General features: G+C 44.1%; 1 protein-coding gene and 1 pseudogene across 1 annotated transcript in view; both read right to left on the reverse strand.

Annotated features, from left to right (window-relative positions):
• LOC126251635 (uncharacterized) overlaps positions 1 to 25,215 on the reverse strand; it is a 460,291-nt gene that overhangs the window by 403,309 nt on the left and 31,767 nt on the right. The gene's annotated exons all lie outside the window — the stretch shown is intronic.
• Positions 7,204 to 7,321, reverse strand: LOC126254247 (5S ribosomal RNA; annotated as a pseudogene).

Below are 25,215 nucleotides of genomic sequence, written 5' to 3' on the forward strand. Positions count from 1 at the left end.
ATGGCGAATGATTTTAATTGCTGCCTACACTGAAAGCGAAAACCTCCAGTCACGCAGTAAGACCACAGGCACCGCCTGTATAACAGTGTAATTGCAGGTACTCGGAACCCACGTCAATACCCCTAAATCCACAGCGTAATCAACAGTAAGGTAAAATGTACCTTTCACGGTCGTAAATGCCACACTTATTAAAATATTCTGGGCTGATACACCGTAGTCGGATGGACTTTTTTGCTGAAACTCAACGTCTAGGTCCCATAAGTAGGACGCATTCAGAGAGGTTGTAGCGGATAGAGCGAGAAGCATCTGTGAAACGGAGCTGCTCATTGCGGAATTGGTATATCTAACCAGCCCACTGCTGAAGACTGGGTACTCGTACGCCGAAATAAAAGGAGCGTTGTGACAGTCACGAAAAAACTGTAGCGATGTACAGGCATCTGCAAAATCCAAGCATTTCCTGCCGTTCATTAAATACGACACTCATGAAAAAGGAATGTCGCTCTAATCTGCAAAAAAGGAAGAAGGAAGTTTAGAGTTTAACATCCCGTAGACAACGACGTCGTTAGAGACGAAGTAAAAGCTCGGATTACGAGGGATGGGGAATCTCCCATCGCTTTGCAAAGGAACCATCCTGCCAATTGCCGGGAGTGATTTAGGGATCTCATGAAACCCTTAATTTACAAACCCATGTGAAAGATAAAGGAACACCTAAGTCGGCCAAGGATGCTCGAAAGCAGCTAGAAAAACCAAGAATCTATAGGATGTCCAGTAATTGTGGAGATGTGTACGTGTGTACTACTAAAAGTGTGGTCGAAAGGCGACTAGACGTACACAAGGACGACTGCTGAAGGAAAGAAGCAGACAGATCAGATGTTGCGGAACATGCTTTGCAGCCAGGAGACAGCCGGATTCGATTTCATAATACTCAGGTATTGGCAGTCATAAGCGGATACTATGAAAGGCTATACAGGGAAACCACAGAGACTAAACACCCCAACAAATTTAATAGGAACAGGGAGGGCGCGAAACGGAATGGTACCTGAATTCTGATGCCGAAGAAGATGTGTACTAGTATGCTACCATCCGATCTGCATCTACATCACTGCTCTGCAATTCACATCTAAGTGCCTGGCAAAGGGTTCTTCGAGCCATCTTATCTACCGTTCCTCTCTCTAACAGCGGGAGGAAAAACCGAACACATAAATCTTTCTATACAAGCTCTGATTTCTCTTATTTTACATTCAGAGGAGAAATTTCGTGACATGACCTCGCTGCACTGCAAAACGTCTTTCTTTTACTGGTTGCCAACCCATCTCGCTTATCATATCCGTGACTCTTTCCCGACTGTTTCGTGCTCAGACTTTTCGCACATGATGCGGTTATCTACAATGAAGTACTGTCTTAAAAAAGCTGCAAAAATATTCAGTCTGATATTGATAAGATTTCAAAGTGGTGCGAAGACTGACAACTTGCTTTAAGTGTTGCGAAATGTAAAACAGTGCACTTAATGAAACGAAAAAAAACTATTATCCTATAAGTCCACTTTCAATGAGTCACAGTTGGAAATTGTCAACTAATACTACCCGGATGTACCAATATGTAGGGATATGAAATGAAATGATCATATTGCTCAGTTGTGGTCAAAGCAGGTGGAAGTGTTCGGTTCACTGGCAGGATAATAGGGAAATGCAATCGGTCAACAAACTGGATTACTTGCAAAATATACATGCAGCCCTTTCTAGAATATTACTCATGTGTGTGGGACTCGTACAAACTATGACTATCAGGGGATATTGAGTATATAGAAAGAAGGGCAGCACGAATGATCACAGCATTACTCGCATGTCTTGATGAACAACTGTTGACGATGGGGACATTTATTCCGCACTAGGACTCGAACCTGGATATGGTATAGGAACGTAGACAAGGTGACATCTGCAAGTTTGGGTCGCGCGGAAGGCACGCACGGATAGCCTAATGGTTAAGGTGACGGCTCGCGATGAACGGGATATCCAGGTTCAAGTCCCGGTCCGATATAAATTTTCTTATGTCACCGATAGATATAACACATCTATACCATTCACAGCTGAAGCCACGTTATTCCCACTCACCGCATTTTATTTCGATGGATCATATGTTTGTTTGATCAGTGGAAGAGCGACAAGGAGATGCAAAAAGAACTGAACCGACTAACGTTCGGAGGTAGACGCAGACTATCCGTGAACGACTACTTACAAGTTTCAAGGAAAAGCTTTAAGTAATGAATCTACGAATTTACTACAAACGCCTACGTGTCCCTCCCGTTGCGAAGAGGAAGACAAGACTTATTACAGGGCGCACAGAGTCGTTTACGCATTCTTCCCGCTGTCCGTAATGAATGGAACCGCAAAAACACCATAACAACGGGTACAACGATAAGTATGTTACCCTCTGACATTCACTTCACAGTGATCTGTAGATTATGGATATAGCTGTAAATGCATCGCAACAATTTGGCTAACCTCTTATCTGCTTTTGACCATTACATTACTACCACTTACAGCAACACACCGAACACAGATTTCCTCTATACGATCAACAGTGAGGCCTTGCGCAATGTTGGGAACGCACACAACGCTTCGTTACGCAAAGTAGCTGCAGTGAATTAAACGCTAATACGATGACCTTCAGCCTGGCGCAGTAATTTCTATGAAGTAAGCGATTCCCAAAGTCGCGCAACTAAGCATGAGCAGTCACTACAGCGGCGGTGGCGGGACGAAGCTGTGTACAGACGAGTGAGGGCAAAACTATCAGGGAAAATCGTTCAGGGAGTTATCCAGGACTATTTTGTCCCTGCGAATACGTTGCACATTAGAACTATTTTGTTCCTACGAATACGTTGCACATTAGAACTATTTTGTTCCTACGAATACGTTGCACATTATCCGCCAGGACAGGCACGCGCGCGTTAGCATGCCGCTTTCGGAATTCGGGGAAGCGCGCCGGCTCCGGATCAAAGGAACACGGCGGATTAACGACGTGGGCCGGAGTGCTGGACAGTGGTTTTTAGGCGGTTTTCCCACTTCTGACTAGGTGAATACCTGGCTGTTCCCACGGCCCTCCTCAGTTACACGATTCGCAAACACTTGGTAAACGTTCTTACACTTTCATATGGGATAACCCTAGACGCAGACACATGGGATACACAAATTCCTTTCCGAGGGCTAAGAGGTGGCGACGGGAAGGCCATGCTGCCATCTATGCCACTAGCGTTATCAAATTCATATTAACATATCCGTCACGAGATGATAGGGCCAGGTAAAAGAAGGAGAATACGTCACACACTGTTCACTTTTCGTCACGTATTAGGGATGTGTATCATGTTATTACTTGACCTCTTAATAATGTTGTTCGTCTTTCCATCATTTTCTTTGTCATCTCAATTAATCTTTGGCTGATATCTACATATTTATAAGTGTGATGCATTATGTGATTCAGCCGGTCTCTTAGATATCTATCGCACTTTCTAATTCGGTTCTTGTTCTTACATCCGTTCCAGTCTCTTCTTCTGTTGGTCTTTCCTGATGTTTTCCCCTGATACCTTTTTTCTGCGAACTGTGTTTTTTTGCTCCGTAGTCGGAATCTATGCCTCATTTATATTCCGTAAAATAGGAATAGTCATTGTCTCATAAATTTTCACAGTAGCTGCCCTTCACATTTCATCTTTATCAACTATTTGTGAAATATTAATGAAGTTAAATCTTTCTGTTTTAGTTCTCAGTGTTTACCTATTCTTGCATAGATTACGCGTGCAAACTACCTTAATTTATATTTTATAAACAGTATTCGGGAAGGCAGACGGTAAATAATAACACTGAGGTAACTAAATCTAGCTGATTAATTCTTGCACTTGCAGCAACTAAAAACAGCTGACGAAGCAATGCTGAAAGATACAAAAAACGGTTCATTCCTAACATTAAATAACTTGTTTAAAAATAAGTAAGCAGTTCACCTGGATTCGAAGTTCTACAAACAGTATGCTACGGCATAGCGACATTGATCTTAAAAGCGCAAACAATTCAAAAATTGTGAGTTACCAAAGGGGAGACAGAAAGAGGATTGTTAGGATTGTTGAATGCAACGCTTCTGCACAAACAGATGAATATATGAATAACAGAAAAGACAAGAGCCGAGGATCTGAAAGCGACTCTTATAGAAGTCAAAGGCACGCTGCCATAAGAACTGACGGAAGACGGTATAAAGAGAGTTCTTCCTGGAATCCTCGAGATAAGAAACGACCTAGCCGACAGGTTAGTAAGGTTTAGGTAGACAGTATCACGAAATAGACGCGACAGACGGGCTGCGCAAAACTGAAAGATCGTAATACCTGAAGAAACCTTGGAGAGTCCATCATCCAGCTGTGATTGGAAAATGGTTGACGATGAAACGGACAGAACCGCGAAAATCGTTTTCCTTGCTTTGTTACAAAGGAACAGTTACTAAATACTGTCTACTGTATACTGAGCATTTTGAATACTGTTGTAAGAGAGGAGACAGGATTGAGAATGATTCAGCCTCCGGGCGAAAACTGGTGCTATTATTTACTTAAACCGACAGTCTTTTCTTGAATGTTCTCATATACCTCTTGAAATTCTCTAGTTAAAGTTATTTCACAGTCTATGCGTATTCTGCAGTTTTGCAAAGCCATTAGGTACGTTGATGTGGCCCTCCCTACGTCTCTGGGAGGGACGTAAATTCTGTTAGCACTTGCATCCGTGATAGAAGTCGAAAATCTCTTTGCCATGAAGCTGCGCACGAAATCGGTTAAGGCAAACACCGGAACGGTTCCTTCCAAAGGGCACGGGCGCATTCATTTCGCACCCTTCCCTAATGCGAGCCCGTGCGCCGTCTCTAATGAACTCTTTCTCAACGGGACATTAAACACTAATCTCCCCTTCCCAAGTTGTGCATGACCACACACTTGCAGTTACGCTAAATAGGATAACCTTCGGTGTGTCCCAGGAAAGTGTGCTGGAATCCTTGCTGTTCATGTTGTATGCTAATGAGCCTGCAGGCAATATTAATATGGGGGTGGGGGGAAAATCGTTGCAACTATTTTTTTTAATTGCAGACATGTGAGCGGATCAGAAACTGCTGTTTGTAGCGTGGAAGCTATAAAGCCACAGAATGTATTCGTAACAACAGATGGCTCTGTGACTGCTGGTAGAGTCCTGCGTTGCGAAATCGGCTATGGGGCGAGCGTCGCGCGAAATGGAAGTGTTGAGCAGCGCGCATACATCAAAACAGCCGTTGTCCGAGGGAGAAACGCGAGAGGACGTCACAGTGAATTGGTGGAAGCCCTTGGGAATAATGCCGTATAGTAGCGCCGTGGGTAGGAAAGTTTCGTCAAGGACGTGTGACAATCGGTGATCAGCAACGCTCGGGACGACCTGTCACTGGGCCAACCGACGTGGCACCTGCTGACATCCAGCAGCTCCTGGGCGAAGACGGAAGATGGACGCTACAGGAGTTAGAGAGGGCAAGAAACATCGAGAAATGCACATCCACAGGTTACTGCGGACAAAGGTGTAACTGCGCAAACGCGCATCGCGGTTGGTAGCGGATGAACTGATGGAAGTTCAACAGTGGAAGCGGTATGTAATATATGCACCGACTACCTAGCACGCTGGCAACAACACGACGACCACTTCCTGTCACGAATAATGGCCGACGATGAATTTTTGTGCAAGGTATACGGACGGGAACTCAAAAGTCAGTCCACGGAGTAGCGAGGTGCCGTTTCACAAAGGTGACATAAGTTCCGTCAGAATCCTTCCCCCATGAAATTGGTGGTGCTCGCCGGTATGACGGCAGAGGTGTCATTGAGCGCCACTTCGTTCCACATGGTAGAACTGTGAGCGCAGAGTACTGCAGCAACTTCCTGGTGCAACAGGTACGACGTGGCGTTCGAGAGAAACGCCCGGTTCTTGCGGACAGTGCAATCATACTGCACGACAACGCAAAGCCACGTAAGGCAGACTGTGTACGGCGGCGACTGCGGCGCGGAGGATGGGAAGAACTGGAGCAGCCGCCGTACTCTCCAAACCTTTAACCCTGTGACTTTGATCTCATACGAAAGGTAAAAGATCCACTACTTGGTAGGCGGTTTGCGACACGAGAGGATATTGCCTATGCTGTGCGACAACAGATGACCCGATTCAGATATGTTCCGGGAAATGGTGACGCAGATGATGTTCAGGGCCTCCCACATCATTGGCAGCGTGTAGTGAATGTTGCAGTGGACTACTCCAAGGCCTTTCGATTCAGTTTTGCCGTGTCTAATATATGTGTGCAGTGCTGTAATAATTTTGCACCATGAAACCACTATTGTCCTGTACACTACAGTAATAAACATGTGAGGCGCCATGTTCCCGTGTTCTTCAGTGTTCACACATACGACTCCCACCTCGTCGTTTCATCTGCATGGGTCGATTTTCTAATTGGGCTGGTATATGCAAGAGAAAAAATAGCTGCAATGAGTTTTGTCCCAACCCTCGTAGTAACCTCAGAGTTTTTGCAGGAGTTGCAGTTATTTACACGAAGTACTGTCGGAAAGAAGCAGATCTTGGCAAGATTTCAAAGTGGTGCGAAGATTGCCAACATACTTTAAGTGTTCAGAAATGTAGAATTTTGCACTTCACAAAACGACAAAAACTTAGCAGCCTATGATTATAATAACGTCAAGTGTCACAACTGGAATCGGTCAATTCAGACATACGAGTATACCTAAGTGCAACAATTTCTAGGGATATGAAATGGAATGATGGCATAGATAAAATAGATGGCAGACTTTGATTTATAGGTAGAATACTACGAAAATGCACCCATTGCAAAGTGTTACATAGACGCTGACAGACTAAACTGGCCAGTTTATTGAAGATAGACGGAAACTATCCCGTTAAAGCATACTTAGAAAGTTTTAGAACCAACTTTAAGTGATGAATCTAGGAATGTATTAAACTCCGCCAGAACAGGCCATCAAGGCCCAACGGTAGCGACCGGCCGCCGTGTCAACCTCAGCCCACTGGCGTCGATGGATGCGGATATGGAGGGGCATGTGGTCAGCACACCGCTCTCCTGGCCGTGCGTCAGTTTAAGAGACCGAAGCCTCTACTTCTCAAGTAGCTCCCCAGTTTGTCTCACAACGGCTGAGGGCAACCCACTTGCCAACAACGCTCGGCAGACTGGATGGTTACCCATCCAACTACTAGCCCAGCCCGACAACGCTTAACTTCGGGGATCTGACGGGAACCGGTGTTGCCACTGCGGTAAGACCGTTGGCGGAATGTATTAAAACCTCACACATATCGCTCCCATGGAGAAGCACAAAGAGAAGATTAGACTAATTACAGCACGCACAGAGACATTTAAGCAATCTTTTTTTCCGCGCTCCACACATGAATGGGACAGCAGAAAGCCCTAATAACTGGTACAATGGGACACACCCTGTGCCACGCACTTCACAGTGGTTTGCAGAGTGTAGATGCAGATGTTTGCAGTCCACAATGAAATCCCCAAGCCACTGACAAAGTTCAGCGACTGTTCACACCATTCAAAAAGACAGTCGGACAGAGGCGGATGCGAAAATTTTGCAGCTGTGTCAGAGCACTCCAGGTGACTTTCTTAGCTGCCTATTCAGCTTGGTGTACCGTTAAGGTCTCGAGACAGAGGAGCAAAGCAAGCAGTTGCAACTTACGGACTCACCACCGCCTAAATTGACGAACACAAGCAACGACAGAGTGATGGTGTGTTTTGGAACTGTCATAGTGTGCTGCTAAACAGATCATGCTCGTAAGTGGCAACGGGGTGCTTTTCCCTCCGTGACAACGCGCAGATTCGTCATATACGGGACACAACCACGTATGTTACTTCTTTGGTCTATCAAACTTTTCCTTACATGTCATATTCTCCCGACATGGCGACCAGTGAATTCTTCCTCTTTCCTCGGATAAGGAGACCGTTGCGTGTCAGGCAATTCGACAATGATGACGTGATTTTCGAGGCGTGGCGTTTCTAAGCAGCCAACAAGCAGACTTCTATAACCAAGGTCTCCAAGAATTCATTCGTCGTTGGCAAAAATTCGTCGCACTGAAGCGTGAATATGTAGAGGACTAACATCACCAAGTTTCCTGTTCGCACTTTGGTTTTTTGAGGTAATAATTAAAATCTCTGTGACCACTTTTGGTAAGACATTTGCCATTGACATATTTTCTGGAGGATGTGCCAGGGTGAAAATTCAAAAGGTCTATGATTTACTGATTAGTCGACTAGTTGATGCTAAGGTTTTCTTCTCGCACATAATGTGATTTCACAGACTGCAATGAAATGTGTGTGATAAATTCCAAGCTACATTCAACGTTTAACTGTAGACCCAACTATGGAGTAGTACGTTGATTCAACCGGTCGGTGGGGCCGAGCGGTTCTAGGCGCTTCAGTGTGGAACCGGGCGACCGCTACGGTCGCAGGTTCGAATCCAGCCTCGGGCATGGATGTGTGTGATGTACTTAGGTTAGTTAGGTTTAAGTAGTTCTAAGTTCTAGGGGACTGATGACCTCAGATGTTAAGTCCCATAGTGCTCAGAGCCATTTGAACCATCTTTTACGTTGATTCATATATGTAACGTAGGGAAGACCACAAGCCAGAGCATAATGAACCCCCCCCCCCACCCACCCACCCACACACACACGCACGCACACGCCTTTTTCTCTTCTGAGATATATACAGGTATCCTCAGTAAACAAAAATAAATTTAGACTGAGGTCACATTGCTCCATTTGGTATTCAGTGGAAAAAATTTAAAAAATGAAAATTTTTAATATGTTGTAAATATAAAGATGAACCAAACATCATTGTTTCCAACCGATTTAGAGGGAGTAGGTTACATATTTACAAAATTATAGTTTTGAACAGAAGCATAATATAATTGCAGACCACCTTTTTGGTGGGGCAACCACAGTATGATTCTTTATTATTGGGTCACTACCTGTTTCGTGGTGCTAAAAGGCACATCTTCAGGTGAGCATATGATCAAAACATTATCATTGTTCTTCAAAACAAAACACGTATGTCATAGATGAAGGACCAAATACAACTGAAGCCGTTATTAGTTCCCAAGATAAATACTCATAGCTGTGGTTGTCCCACCTACAAGGTTATCTTCAATTTATAATGTACTTATGGGACCATATTAACCACAGCAGAACTACGAGGGTTAATATAAACACAAGGAAAAAAATTATGTTTTCAACAACCTCGAAAAGTTCATAAGTGATACAACTTTCAACACAAATGGTTGTAGGTGTTTTTAAACAACAATGTACAAGTGTTATATTAAACTGACTGCGAGATACAAAATGCTGTGCTGCGAAAATGTTAAGTTTCGTAGTCTTTCTTGAGAGTAGGTTTTAACCCTACGATAGCTACTCACGATGTAGCGGAGACGTTGAGTCACATATAGGCACAACAAAAAGGCTGTCAGAAAATGAGCTTTCAGCCAACAAGGTCTTTGTCGGAGATAGAAAACACACACACACACAAATTCAATTCACACACACATAGCTCATTTTCTGACAGTCTTTTTGTTGTGCCTATATGTGACTCAGCGTCTCCGCTACATCGTGAGTAGCAACTATCCGTTTCATAATACAGGGTGTACATAAAGTCCGGAAACACTTTCAATTATTTATTGCACAAGAACTAAACTTTGTAAAGATATCACACATATCGGATTTTGAAGAGAGACTCTGAAAGTTTTATTTTACAAACATTCGATATGCAAACCCATGAATGACCCGGCAGACGTCAATACGGTAATCGAATTCTTGCCATACCTGTTCCATCATGGCAACGTCGACTGTGGCAGTCGCTTCCCGTGTTCTCTCCCGGAGCACTGCTACAACACGTGGTAGAGGCGGTACATACACCAGACCTTTAATGTGTCCCCACAGAAAAAAGTCACACGGAGTGAGATTTGACGATAGGGGAGTCCATTTCATGAAACAACTGTCCCCTTCTGTACCACGGCCCCCATGTTTGCGACTAGCGCTGACTATCGGCAAATTACCAAACTACGCTGTGGCGGCATACATAAAAAAAAAAACTTTCAGGGTTTCTTTTCAAAATGAAGTATGTGTGATACCTGTACAATGTTTGGTTCTTATGCAATAAATAATTGAAAGTGTTCGCGGACGTTATGTACACCCTGTATATTCTGAAGTTATGTAATTGTATAGTATACAACAAATTTAAAAACAATAAAAAACGAAACAAAGACGTCTTTTTCAGTTATATGGTACATGATTTCTTATAATCGAATTCCATACGTTCAAAGTGGACGAAGTCGTAACTAGAAGCCGAAATTCATGTCCTAACAGTACTCCCAGGAATACTCAAAATTATGACGTATTTCCGGTTCCCATAGGCATTTAGGTATCAACTGCGAAGCACTGCCGGATTAGCTAGAAGAACGAAAGATGGCGTTCCTTTGTTTCGTTCGTCTTCTTACAATTTCATTAGTGCCTTTTGAGTTCCTATTATCGTCGAAATGCCGACCAGCTTCCATTAGAAGTTTTCTAACAGGATAACACTCGCTCACATACCACAGTTGTAACTCAACATGCTCTACAGGATGTCGGCGTGTTGCCTTGGTCTGCTCGATCGTCAGATCTGTCTGCAATCGAGCACATACGGGACCTCATTGGACAACTCCAGCATCATCCACAAACAGCATTAACCGCTCCTGTATTAATCGAGTAAATGCAACAGGCAGGGAACTCTGTCCCACAAACTGACATCCGGCATCGTATAACACAATGCATGCACGTTTACATGCATTGTAAACTAGACAATATGCAGTAAATCAAAATGGAAAGGTCAGTGAAGAAAAGATAATTCTGGTGTTCGTAAAAGTTTACACAGAAAGGACTGTAGATACAGTGCTTTTACCCGATTGAATGTAAAAATGAAAATAATCGCATTAATATCGATAATTTCGCAAAACTGCGCTAACTGTGGTGCTACGTATGCAATTATAATGCAGCATGTCACTAAATTGTTATACTGAGTACTTGATTTCGGCAACATTTGAGAAAAACTGCCGGCCGGTGTGGCCGTGCGGCTAAAGGCGCTTCAGTCTGGAACCGCGTGATCGCTACGGTCGCAGGTTCGAATCCTGCCTCGGGCATGGATGTGTGTGATGTCCTTAGGTTAGTTAGGTTTAAGTAGTTCTAAGTTCTAGGGGACTGATGACCACAGATGTTAAGTCCCATAGTGCTCAGAGCCATTTGAACCATTTTTTTGAGAAAAACTGAGTCGCCGGCCGAAGTGGCCGCGCGGTTCTGGCGCTGCAGTCTGGAACCGCGAGACCGCTACGGTCGCAGGTTCGAATCCTGCCTCGGGCATGGATGTGTGTGATGTCCTTAGGTTAGTTAGGTTTAACTAGTTCTAAGTTCTAGGGGACTAATGACCTCAGCAGTTGAGTCCCATAGTGCTCAGAGCCATTTGAACCATTTGAAAAACTGAGTCAGTCAACTCCACTTCGCACTGCGAAGGGATTCCACGTTAATCTGCATGTTATCCGAATGAATTTGGTTTCACAGCTTGTTCCACCAAAGTTAGGGGCGTGCTTGGTCTACACAGCGCCTCCCGGCAGGGATGGTCAGTTTTGAGGGATATGACAGGAGCGACCATTCGAAGGAAAAATGTCTAGTAAACATAGAGTCTATAATGCATACCGTAAGAGATATGAGCACTTGTTCGTTTACACTATTGTGAAACATATGTCTTCTACTAAACAAGTGCTCATAGCTCTTTAAGGTATGCACTCTAGACTCCATGTTTACTAGACATTTTTCCTTCGAATGGTCGTTCCTGTCATATGCCTGAATACTGATCGTTTATCATGGGACATACTGTATACCGCGCGTCTAAGGTTGGAAAACTTGTAGAGTAAAAGTTATCGTCGATAATGAAACCTTAATAATAGTTAGACTCTAAAAAAAGCCAAAACTAATCACCACAATAAATGCATGGAGATACACAGACAACACAAATTACATTTCGTTTAAAAACGGTGCTCTCGTGGTCGTGCGGTAGCGTTCTCGCTTCCCACGCCCGGGTTCCCGGGTTCGATTCCCGGCGGGGTCAGGGATTTTCTCTGCCTCGTGATGGCTGGGTGTTGTGTGCTGTCCTTAGGTTAGTTAGGTTTAAGTAGTTCTAAGTTCTAGGGGACTTATGACCACAGCAGTTGAGTCCCATAGTGCTCAGGGCCAATTGAACCATTTTTTTTTTAAACGGTGCTACCAACATCTGTAATTTAGAACTAAGGAATACGCTACTACAGTGAGCAAAAAATATAGGATTAGAGGTATGAGGAGAGGATAAGGGCCTGGAAATGAAGATCTTTCAAGAGAAGTTATTAAAGCTGGAGAAAAATGAATACAAAAAGAAATATGTAAAATTATTTACAGAGTATCTGTGAAACAGGACGTAGATACATCCAACACTGAAAAGGACGTTGTAATTGTGTTACTTCACAGGGAAAGAGACATAATAAACTAAACACTTATCAGCGTGTTCACTGTCATGTGTAAGTTATTACGTAGATGCTTAACAATCTCCAGTGACAGGCGTTGCAAGAAAGACTTTGTGTATCACGTAGAGATTTAGATGCGGAAGTCCGACAGCATACGATCTAAGAAGAGATGGGCAGCATATTAATTCCTCCTACATATCACCACGATAAAAATAAGAGAAACTATAGTTCATACGGAGGATTATCAACCCTCGTTCCTTAACGCAACATTCGCGAATGGATCAGATCAGAGGGGAGTAGTTAGCGGCACCAGAAGTAGCCTCTGCGACACATGGTAAGGTGGCTCACACAGTACACACACACATAGGGTGTTACAAAAAGGTACGGCCAAACTCTCAGGAAACATTCCTCACACACAAAGAAAGAAAATATGTTATGTGGACATGCGTCCGGAAACGCTTACTTTCCATGTTAGAGCTCATTTTATTACATCTCTTCAAATCACATTAATGATGGAATGGAAACACACAGCAACAGAACGTACCAGCGTGACTTCAAACACTTTGTTACAGGAAATGTTCAAAATGTCCTCCGTTAGCGAGGATACATGCATCCACCCTCCGTCGCATGGAATCCCTGATGCGCTGATGCAGCCCTGGAGAATGGCGTATTGTATCACAGCCGTCCACAATACGAGCAGGAAGAGTCTCTACATTTGGTACCGGGGTTGCGTAGACAAGAGCTTTCAAACGCCCCCATAAATGAAAGTCAAGAGGGTTGAGGTCAGGAGAGCGTGAAGGCCAGGCACATGTTCTAGCAGCACAGGTAGAGCATCCCGTATGAAATCATGATAACGTGCTCCATTGAGCCCAATCAAGACAACACCAACAATGCCTGCCCAAACGTTCACAGAAAATCTGTGTTGATGAGGTGATAGCACAATTGCGTGCGGATTCTCGTCAGTCCACACATGTTGATTGTGAAAATGTACAATTTGATCACGTTGGAATGAAGCCTCATCCGTAAAGAGAACATTTGCACTGAAATGAGGATTGACACATTGTTGGATGAACCATTCGCAGAAGTGTACCCGTGGAGGCCAATCAGCTGCTGATAGTGCCTGCACACGTACATGGTACGGAAACAACTGGTTCTCCCGTAGCACTCTCCATACAGTGACGTGGTCAACGTTACCTTGTACAGCAGCAACTTCTCTGACGCTGACGTTAGGGTTATCGTCAACAGCACGAAGAATTGCCTCGTCCATTGGAGGTGTCCTCGTCGTTCTAGGTCCTCCCCAGTCGCGAGTCATAGGCTGGAATGTTCCGTGCTCCCTAAGACGCCGATCAATTGCTTCGAACGTCTTTCTGTCGGGACACCTTCGTTCTGGAAATCTGTCTCGATACAAACGTACCGCGCCACGGCTATTGCCCCGTGCTAATCCATACATCAAATGGGCATCTGCCAACTCCGCATTTGTAAACATTGCACTGACTGCAAAACCACGTTCGTGATGAATACTAACCTGTTGATGTTACGTACTGATGTGCTTGATGCTAGTACTGTAGAGCAATGAGTCGCATGTCAACACAAGCACCGCAGTCAACATTACCTTCCTTCAATTGGGCCAACTGGCGGTGAATCGAGGAAGTACAGTACATACTGACGAAACTAAAATGAGCTCTAACACGGAAATTAAGCGTTTCCGGACACATGTCCACATAACATCTTTTCTTTATTTGTGTGTGAGGAATGTTTCCTGAAAGTTTGGCCGTACCTTTTTGTAACACCCTGTATATATAAAAACAAGAAAAGGAACTGATAGGAACTGGAAATGGATGTAACACAATGGTGCATTTATAACTCATTAATGAAATAATAATATGGAGTAGGTTAGTAGGTTAGTTAAGTTCCACGTTTTGGCCTAGACGGGCCAAGCGGACTCGACCGCCCGCTATGTCATGACGTCACTGGATGCAGTATGGAAGGGCATGTGGTCAGCACTCCGCTCTCCCCGTCGCTGTAGGGTTTCTTGGCTTTGGAACCGCTACTGATCGGTCGAGCAGGTCCTCAGTTGGTCTCACGAGGCTGAGTGCACTCCGTACTAGTCCTCCACCCCATGAAAAAAATAACTGGCAGTGCCAGGAATCGAACCCGCGTCCCCCGCATGGCAGGCAGTCGCGCTGGCCACTTTCTTTTTCTTTTTTTTTTATTAAATCTCATTTTGCTTGTTAATGTTCGTTGTCTTTGTTTGGGGCGGACGTCCCAAGACATCCGCTGAAGTTGTAGATCTATTCACTCAGTTTTTTTAAATACAGAGGGCTGCTAACCCTCCGACCGAACACGCTGAGCTGCTGTGCCGGCTACCACTCAGTTACGCATGAGGACATAAAAAGGTGTAATTGATATTAATTACTACTCTGTCAGGTGTACCACTGTCAGTGTGCCAAGGGAAACCGCGTCAATACGAGACCGTGCTTGCAGTGCACGGCGCTGCGCTATCCACGTGTATACCTGTACTGCTGCAAACAAACCCATTTTCTGACTAACATTACAGTGCAATCCTAACCGGCCAAACGAACAATATGTCTGTCTTTTCGGGCGCTAGTCGCGTGCGACTGTTCAGTTCCTGCATGGCGCTGACCTTGGACATTTTGAGAAAGATACTGGCTCGCTTTCAACAAAATCTATATAAACAGCCCCTAAAAACCAAAGAGCCGATTTTATCTATGTCGTATACTGAAGAACGCACAGCCCCATATTTATGTCGCAGTTGCTGTATCAGCAGAAGGATATCAGGATAGTGAATACTTCAGAATTGAAACAGCAATCTATGATGAGTTTCTATATCACCAGCACTGTTCGCAGCAGCGCTGAAGAACGGTTCCAAATCTGTAAACTCGGAAAGAGAAGGACAAATACGTATTAATGGCACATATGTGAACTATTTAAGTTCTGCTTGCATTGTACTATTTGTGTTTAGTCCAGGTAAACTTCAACAACTGGAAGGGCAAGTTTTACTTTAAACTTAAAATCAATTGCAAGACTAAATGGAGGCTTAACACACAACTAAACGGCAATTATTCAGAAACATTGAAAATAAAATAAATACGAAGCGAAGTAGGTGACTAAGACGAGGTCGACAGCATAGGAAGTAGAGGAAAAGTGCTTGACTGTATTAAGATCTTAAGGCGTACCAACAGTTAACATACACATACACCACGCGGCACATCGATAGCTTGGAAGAGTTAACCGTTACATTGGCATACACCAAGGCACAGACTAAGGGGTAGAGGACAATGCCCTTTGTTGGCCTGCATACTTGTCGGTATACTTCCTAGAAGCACACTGCGCATCTCATTTCTCATCCGTGACGAGCATGCGAAATGACTCGTAACATTGTTGCACGTACTTCACCGCCTTATTTCGGCACTCTATTTCTGTGAGCCTACTGGCTACTACTAGCTTCCATTCAGCAGGTTTTGTGTCTGAACACGGCGTAGAATAAACGAATCATCATCTTTCTTGGGTAAAATTGCTATCTTCGAAAATATGGCAAAAATAAGTAGGAATATGTCGTAATGACCTTTTGTTGACAATCACCTCGTTCTTCTGTTGCAAGTAATCTGAGAGCAAGTTTTGTTTGACTGATCGATTATAAAACGGTACAACGGCTTCTTTGCCATGTCTCACAGATCAAAACCATAGTAGTGGCAGAGCGCTCTCTGAACTAAATACTACTACCTCAAGAGACCAGTTATATCTCTAAACAAAATATTCGTACGTCTTTTCTGTGAACCTCATATGACTAATAAAAAGAAAAGAAATTGCGACGGAGGTAGAGAAAGGGTGAGCTTTCATAAACAGTTGTCTGCTGTAAATAATGATTAAATAATCAACGATCCTTTTAAAATTGTGATAATGTCAAGTTCAGTGAGCAGTTATGGTAAAATATAAGTGACTCTGTCTGAGTCATTTTTGCTATTGTGGTCTACAGTCCGCAGACTAGCTTGGTGCACCTCTCTACACTTATCCATCCCAAGCAAGCCTCTTGAATTCTGCATAACTGCTACATCCTATATTCACTCGAACCTGCTTATGTAGCCAAGCCATGGTCTCTTTCTACAATGCCTCCTCAAAGTCATACACATACACACAGATTTCATTATATTAATTCCACCGCTATTATCTGTCCATAACTTGGACGCAAAGGTTTCAAATACCCTTTATTTCGACATTAAAGTTTTTTTTTTATTCATACGGTACTGCGGTATGTTATATAAAACTATTACTGAAGACACCAACGTTTCGGTCACGATTACAGCGGCCTTTTTCTAGATCTACTAATGTATTTTAACTATCCAGAGTCACTTATATTTTACCATGACTGCTCACTGAATTTGACATTATCACAATTTTAAAAGAATCGTTGATTATTTAATCATTATTTACAGCAGACAACTGTTTATGAAAGCTCACCCTTTCTCTACCTCCGCCGCAATTTCTTTTCTTTTTATTAGTCATATGAGGTTCACAGAAAAGACGTGCGAATATTTTGTTTAGGGATATAACTGGTCTCTTGAGGTAGAAGGAGTAGGAACTTTAGTGTAATAGGTAACTCCGTTGGAGGGAGTGAAGATCTGTTGTTGCTTCTTGCATTGTACCAGTGTGCATACTGTGATTGGTAGTCATCGGGAAATGAGGTGTGAGCTCCTGTTTTCCTCTTGCTGGACGCGGGCAGCAATATAATTGCGTAGCCTTCCGCGACCAGACTCTGGGCAGCAAAAACACTCAGTAGACCCAGAAGAAGATCAGTGTAACTGTGGACGGAACGTTGGCTTCTCCAGTAATATTTTTTTACAGTATGATGCGGTACCATACCCAGAAAACTTATGGTCAACTGACTCTGGCGGCGGAGCCTCAACATTTTTATGTTGTATTTCATTCAAACTTTGTTGATTACTTATAGCAGACAACTGTGTATGGAAGTTCTTTCTTCCTCTTTTTCAGTCTTTGTTGCAACTTCTTTTGTTCTTATTAGACACATGAGTTTGAGAGAAAAGACGTACGAATATTTTGTTAGGAGAATTAACAAAGGCGTCTAGCTGAATGTACTCAAACTGCTGGCCACTGGAACAGTCTTAACACTGGAAACATGGTCTTGCGTTTTTTTTTTTCCCCAAAACGATCGTCATAGAGACTTCGAAGATCGGTCACAGGCACGAGCGTTAACATGTCGGTGCCGCAACGTCTGCAGCAACGCGAAACAGAGGCGACTGTTTTGTGTACCCAATGGCATGTCATACAGTCACGTCAACTGCTCGCCCCTTATGACGGTGACGGACGCAGCCTGGCAATGTTAGTTATACTATGGGTCACCTCACACGGCTACACCCATCGTGATCTTACACACAGAACTGGGACTCGTCTCGAAAACGATGCTGCCACTCCTGTGCCCACTGCCGTAGTAGGGTGCATCAATATCGGCCATCAAGGGAAGCCACAACAACAGTCGCCATGACGACAGTCCATCGTGCTACCGACAACGCAGCACTGTCCAAGTGCATACTTGTCTTGCTGCAAACAAACCTATTTGCTGACTCACGTTACATGACATATCCATACAATCCTAAATGGCCGAACGAATAATCCGACTGGCCTCTCTGGCTCTAGTCGCGTGGGCCCTTTAAGTTTCTGCATGGCATCGAGTGTGGCTCTGTACCACTATCAGCGCATCAACGGAAGCCACAACAATAGTCGCTGCGCTTACAGCACTTGGTGCTACAGTCGGCGCCGCACTATCCATGTGTAAACTTGTTCTGCTGCAGTCAAGCTCAGTTCCTGACTCACGTTATGTGACGTAGCTGCAAAGTCCTACACGGCCGAACGAACCGAATGAACAGTATGTCTGGCCTCTCAGGCGCTAAACGCGTGGGGCCGTTCAGTTTCTGCATGGCATTGAGTGCGGCTGTCCTGAACCCAACGAATCCCTATTCGCATAACAGTGGTGGGATAACCGTTGTTTCGATAGGCCGCGATCCTGTCGCTGCCGACTTCCGACATATTCTCCTTACACGCTGCATAACACGATCTTCTCATAAACAACGAACATTCTGATGGGATTCCTGAATGGGAAAGCCGTTGCGTAATCTTTCCTTATGCACAGAATGTAGATTGGCGTTATCCTTACCCATTCTGTGTGGTTGCTCTGAAATGCTGCTCATTTGCAAATGAAGAATGTAGTATATCTCATGCCAATCTGACGTCTGTTGCACGTAGCTTCAGTTTTAACGGCCTGTAGAGTATATTGGTGCCGTTTCTTCGCCTGTCCTCCACTGTGGCCTGAATGAAGCAAAGCGAGACGAATGCAGCGGCGCCAGCACACCTGGCTGGCCACACATCGCCATGCCATGCGTCTGGCTGCCGACTGTATGCGACCACGTGACCTGCTTCTGGATCACGGCCACAGCGAGCCATCTGCGCTCCACCGGGTACAGCACTTCAAGCGTTCTCGCGCCAGACGCATACGTCACATAATTTAACGGTCCGTACGCAGAACACACTAGGTCACAATGATCATACGACAGCACTTCCATTTGGTTCACTGAATAGCAGCTAACTACGAGGGGGCGTTCAATAAGTATCCCTACTCTTTTTTTTCTCGACCAGTTTCGGTTGAAAAATGCAGAATTTGTTGTAGGACATCGTGGAATATTCCCGCTTCAGCCCCTACAGTTTCATGACGTTCCGATAGCTGACGGCACTATACGTAGCCTTCAAAATGGCGTCTGTAACGGAGGTGCGTTCCAAGCAGACAGTTGTCACTGAGTTTCTTTTGGTGGAAAACCAGAACATCGCAGATATTCATAGCCGTTTGCAGAATGCCTACGGAGCCCTAACAGCAAACAAACGCACATTGAGTCGTTCGACGAGATGTGTGTAGTCAACGCAACAATGTCGCGCAAACCTGTCCTATCTCCCGCGTGACGCCGACTCCTGCAATGTTGCAACGTACAGTCAATCTCATTCGAGGTGATTGACGGATCACAGACAAACATCTCGTTGCACAACTGGACATCTTTGTTGGTAGAGCTGAAATACCCGTCGTTGGAGTACATACCGTTGGAGAACTCAAAGGCGTTTGCCGCTGAGTTCCTCGTCTCCTAATAGACGACCATAAAAACAACTATGGACCATTTGTTGATAAATCGTCACAGGCGATGAAATACAGATTCATCAGTTCGAACCGGAAAAAAAAACGGCAATCCACAGAGTGGCCCCACACCACCTCTCCTCCGAAGAAGAAGTTCAAGGCCACATCTGCGCCGGTAAAGTCATGGCGACGGTCCTCAGGGACTCTAAAGTGTTTATTACGTCTGATGTCCTCCCTCTTCGTGCAACGATCATATAGGAATGTGCTGTGCTACCATCAGGAAGTTGCAGAAACGACTTGCATCGTGTTCGTCGCCACAACAATGCAAACAAACTTCTCCTTCTCCACGACAACAAAATGGTTCAAATGGCTCTGAGCACTATGGGACTCAACTGCTGAGGTCATTAGTCCCCTAGAACTTAGAACTAGTTAAACCTAACTAACCTAAGGACATTACAAACATCCATGCCCGAGGCAGGATTCGAACCTGCGACCGTAGCGGTCTTGCGGTTCCAGACTGCAGCGCCTGTAACCGCACGGCCACTTCGGCCGGCTCCACGACAACAAAGGCCTCGCACGAGTCCTTGCATCCGAGAGGAACTCACAAAACTTCATTGGACTGTTGTTCCTCATCCACTCTCCAGCTTGGATCTCGCACCTTCCGACTTCCATCTCTTTGGCCCATTGAATGTTCAAATATTCAAATGTGTGTGAAATCCTAAGGGACCAAACTGCTGAGGTCATCAGTCCCTAGACTTACACACTACTTAAATTAACTTATGCTAAGAACAACAAACACACACACGCCTAAGACTCGAACCTCCGGCGGGAGGGGCCGCGAAATGGTTCAAAAGGCTCTGAGCACTATGGGACTTAACTTCTGAGGTCATAAGTCCCCTAGAACTTAGAACTAATTAAACCTAACTAACCTAAGGACATCACACACATCCATGCCAGAGGCAGGATTCGAACCTGCGACCGTAGCGGTCGCTCGGCTCCAGACTGTAGCGCCTAGAAGCGCACGGCCACTCCGGCCGGCGGGCCGCGAAATCCGTGACATTGCGCCTCAAACCGCGCGGCCACTCGGCGCGGCGGCCCATTGACGGATGGACTCTGTGGGAAGCAGTACGTGGATGGTGGGGACGTATTGATGCAGTAACGCGTTAGCTGCGACGTACCATGCAGGCAAGCAGGTCCTCCCACCAAGGTGGCATAACGCCGTCGGAATGAATGGAGATTATGTTGAAAAATGGGGTTTTGTAGCGAAAAGAGTGGGGGAATAATATGGTGTATTGGAATCCTGAATAAAACCAACTCTCTTTCAGAAAAAAAAATTGTGTTACATTACTTACTGGACGCCACTCACATAAAAGCTACAGCCTTTTAACGAGGAAAAAAAAGGGATGATCAAAAAGTATCCGTTTGAGGGCTTTGCTGCAGCGTATTTGCAACGTAGAGCGACTCCGATGCGGGAATATAAGTAGCCACATGCAGACAAAGGATTAGTGTGGCACTCGTAACTTCGCGGCGTGTATGCGCCAAATGCAGAGACGTGAACTATGGTCGCGTTATTACCAAATGCATCCAAAAAGGAGCAACAGGCTTTCATTCTCTTCTTGGCTGCCGTAGCACAAACACAGGTAGACATCCATCAGAGAATAAAGAATATGTATGGCGCAGCATGTCTGTCAAAATTCACTGTTGTGTAATGGTGCGCCAAGTTCTGTGCTGCTGCTTCATGATGATGTATGCGCCCCCTAAATGCAAATGTCGTAATGTAGAAGTTACGCCTGCTCAAGTGGGAGACAGTTGAGCGGACGCCTTAGGTCCCTTAAAAAAGGCCTTAAAGTGTCGACGATTCCTGCCAGACGAGGATTTGCAGCAGGCAGTTACAGACTTCTTCACGCAGCAGGACACGGCGTTCCACCAAAGTGGTACGAGTATCTCCAACCTAGTGATTAGGTGAGGTGATTGACTCAATGCATAGGACCATTTTTCCTGATTGACATAACGGTTCGAGACTGTACGAAATGGTTCAAATGGCTCTGAGCACTATGGGACTTAACTTCTGAGGTCATCAGTCCCCTAGAACTTAGAACTACTTAAACCTGACTAACCTAAGGACAGCACACACGTCCATGCCCAAGACAGGATTCGAACCTGCGACCGTAGCAGTCGCACGGTTCCAAACTGTAGCGCCTAGAACCGCTCGGCCACTCCGGCCGGCGACACTGTACGGCCTTCAAACGGATTCTTTTTGGTCGCCTCTGATATTATCAGATAGCAGTGTCAGTGGTAAATTTCTGGAGCCTAGCAAATCATTTGAATACTTAATGGTAACATTAAAAAAAGATTTCAAATGAAATGAAAGATTGAAACCAGCTCTAAGACCGTCAATAAAAAGAAAAAAGAAACCTTAGATCTTTGCAGGATTCTAGGGAAATTTAGTTGTGCTCTTGAGAAAACTGGCTACAAAACTCTAGTTTTATTCTTGACTGCTGCTGCAGTACTTATCAAGTTGACATTATGCAGTTACTCTCATGGTAGCCGAAAACAGAGATTGCTCTGCCGAGTCCTTACAAGACCCATTGTATCTACTGCAGACGCTGCATACACTAGCGTACTACAGCTCAATACCCATCATGATGTAGGTGCATTGTAATTACTTGTTTATTTGCAAGTAGGTTTTGCCTTGGATGACTTCGAAGGAATTCAGTGAAGACTGTCAGTATAGATTAGGGCGTTGCATTTAGCGGTTCCCATCGAGTGGCGGATGCCTTACATAGACTGGGAGTTTAATGTTATCCATTACAGATATGAGGGAACATTTGAATGTTTTTAAATGGGTAACATTGAACCGCAATTTTTGTCCTATATACAATGCTTTCATCATCAAGTTGTAAAACTGCGCTCATGAGATGAAAAAGCTATCAACACAATTGCATCGTTCACAAAATAAAATGGTATAAAAACAAATTGGACTATGTACGACGAGGACCCATAGTCCAACGTGTTTTTGTTCCATTTTATTTTGTGAACGTCACACTTGTGTTTTTTGACTTTTTAGCGTTTTAACCTCATGAGATAAGTTTTACTACTTGATTATGAGAGCACTGTCTCTCGAAACGCGTTGTTGAATTGTGTGTAGGAAAAAAATTACGGTTGAATGTTACCCATTATTACTGTGTAAACACTGAGATTCACATTTTTCCTTCACTTCCATAATCATTCAAAACAACATAAACAATACAGAACACTGTACCTCAGAAGCACCCACACAATGCACTTCCGGACTTGTCGCCTTATTTGCGGGTCTGAGAAAGGCAAAGACAATCTAGCTGGAGTAGACCCCAGGAAGGCATAATTGTGCGAGGTCTACGTTGTCATCCGCTTGGTTACCTACAGCGTGGTTACAATTGCTGAACTTCCGCTACATGCGAGTGTAGACGGAAAACTGTTTACCATAGGGGTAGCCAACTTTAAAGGAATGATGTTCAGACTGAGCGCTGCAGGATTTGTAGTGTTAATAGTGTCAGTGTCATGACTTGCCGTTGGCCACCGGTTCTGGTACGGCGAAGTAGGTTTGTAATACAGGCACCAGTGTGCATTAAAGCTGTCAGCATGGATACAGTCATGGTGGGCATGGCTTTAATCGTAAAGCTGTTTTATCAAAACAACAGCAATAGTTCCGTTGCTCTTCACGAGCATCGACGCGTTAAAGGAATAGGAGACGCCCTCTTTACACACCGAATTAATTGGCGATTAGGAAATTGCTCCTAGGAGAGGCCGACGGCCAATTGTGCCAGAAATTGTTGAAGTTACTGTTGCTTTGGCTAAGAATGCTGGACTCAATGTTCGTTCTTCAAGCAATGCACGAGCTGTGTCACAAAGCTGAACATTCTACGGTCCACCATTCGAAAAGTACTGCGAACGCTTGAGAAATAAAAAGAACTTTGCAATTGCGGCTGATTCTTTACATAACTGTGAAATGGTATCTCTAGAGCGCTTCCGGGCTGTCGTGGATCCAGATAGTCGTCACACTGAGCAACATTTGTAGCCAGAACGTAAGCATGGTACGCAGTTAACGAATGTTATCCCCCTCATTTGGAAATTAAAATCTTTTTCTTTCAATGGTTTATTTGTTATTTCTCTTCCGCATGTACTTTCAAATGTTTCCACGAAGTCTTATTGCCCTACGATCACTCGTTTTTCATGGGGGCCCTCTAAAGTGGCGGAAGTTTAATTATAACTACCCTCCACGTCCACAACTATACACCGTAAATGAAGTTATAAAACTACCGTAAGCTACCGTAGACTGTCAGAAGTAAGCGTAGACTACCGTAGCTTTGATCATTTAAAACTGTAATCGCGTTATTTGTACGTTAGATATTGTTGCATACCTATCGGCCGTTACCTCATTTCGGACGTTTTGTTTGCGTATGCACCCAGTCTCTCATTAGGTTCCCCTAGAAACCGGAAGCGGTGAACCGTACAGCAACTGAGTGTAATCTACAGAACATTTTTGTTCTGCATAGGTATCCTCCTGCCTCTTACTTAAAAATAAACAGTATTTATAGCTAATTAGTTAATTCTGTTTTTATTTGAAAACTGTTGTTTTTTAAAGTGAAACAGAGGGATGTTGTAGTAGTGAAAATAAAAACATAGGCAACAGACTTATCAAATAGCACTAGAAAACGCATTTCCCAAGAGAAAGGTAAAATACCTTGTCGAGCTTATGAAACATGCTTCTGTTATTCATAAACAACTTTTGCACTTATCAATAATAACAGGAAGCTTCTGCCTTTAATCGTATTGAAGAACGTTCTACTGCATACAAAATAACAACAGTTGCACTGATTTTTTATATTTGTGCATGTAAGGTGTACTTGCATCAAAATTAATTGCTTTGGTAAGATAAAAGAGCGAAAGTTACGCGGTCAACTAATTTTTATTACTTAGACAACACAATTTACATTTTGTACGAATATAAGACACTCAAAGAACTAAAAATGAGCGATATATGATTCTAATTATGTGTAAAACAAACAAATAAAAATCAAAGAGAAGTCGTCGACTCCCTGTTTCTGCCTCACAATTCATTTACGTTTTTTTCCCTACTAATGCTACCAACAGTAGCAGTTATCTTACCACTTACTACATCATTTATGTAGTATACCAAAATTGCCGAACCGTAGTTTTGGTAGAGCGCAACTCTAACCGCAAGCCAGCTTATAACGTGTGGCGGAGAATCCTGCGTGTACCTCTCTCATTTCCACCCGTCCTGTTCCAGTCTCGAACGAAGAGTTCCTAGATAACAGAACGCAGCATGCCATTCTCAATGGAGAGAAGTCTTCCGAAGTAAGAGTGATCTCAGGTGTGCCGCAGGGGAGTGTTGTAGGACGGTTGCTATTCACAATATATATAAATGACCTTGTGGATAACATCGGAAGTTCACTGAGGCTTTTTGTGGATGATGCTCTAGTATATCGAG

The sequence above is a fragment of the Schistocerca nitens genome, chromosome 4 (assembly GCF_023898315.1).
Source record: "Schistocerca nitens isolate TAMUIC-IGC-003100 chromosome 4, iqSchNite1.1, whole genome shotgun sequence".
In the NCBI taxonomy this organism is placed as follows: domain Eukaryota; kingdom Metazoa; phylum Arthropoda; class Insecta; order Orthoptera; family Acrididae; genus Schistocerca; species Schistocerca nitens.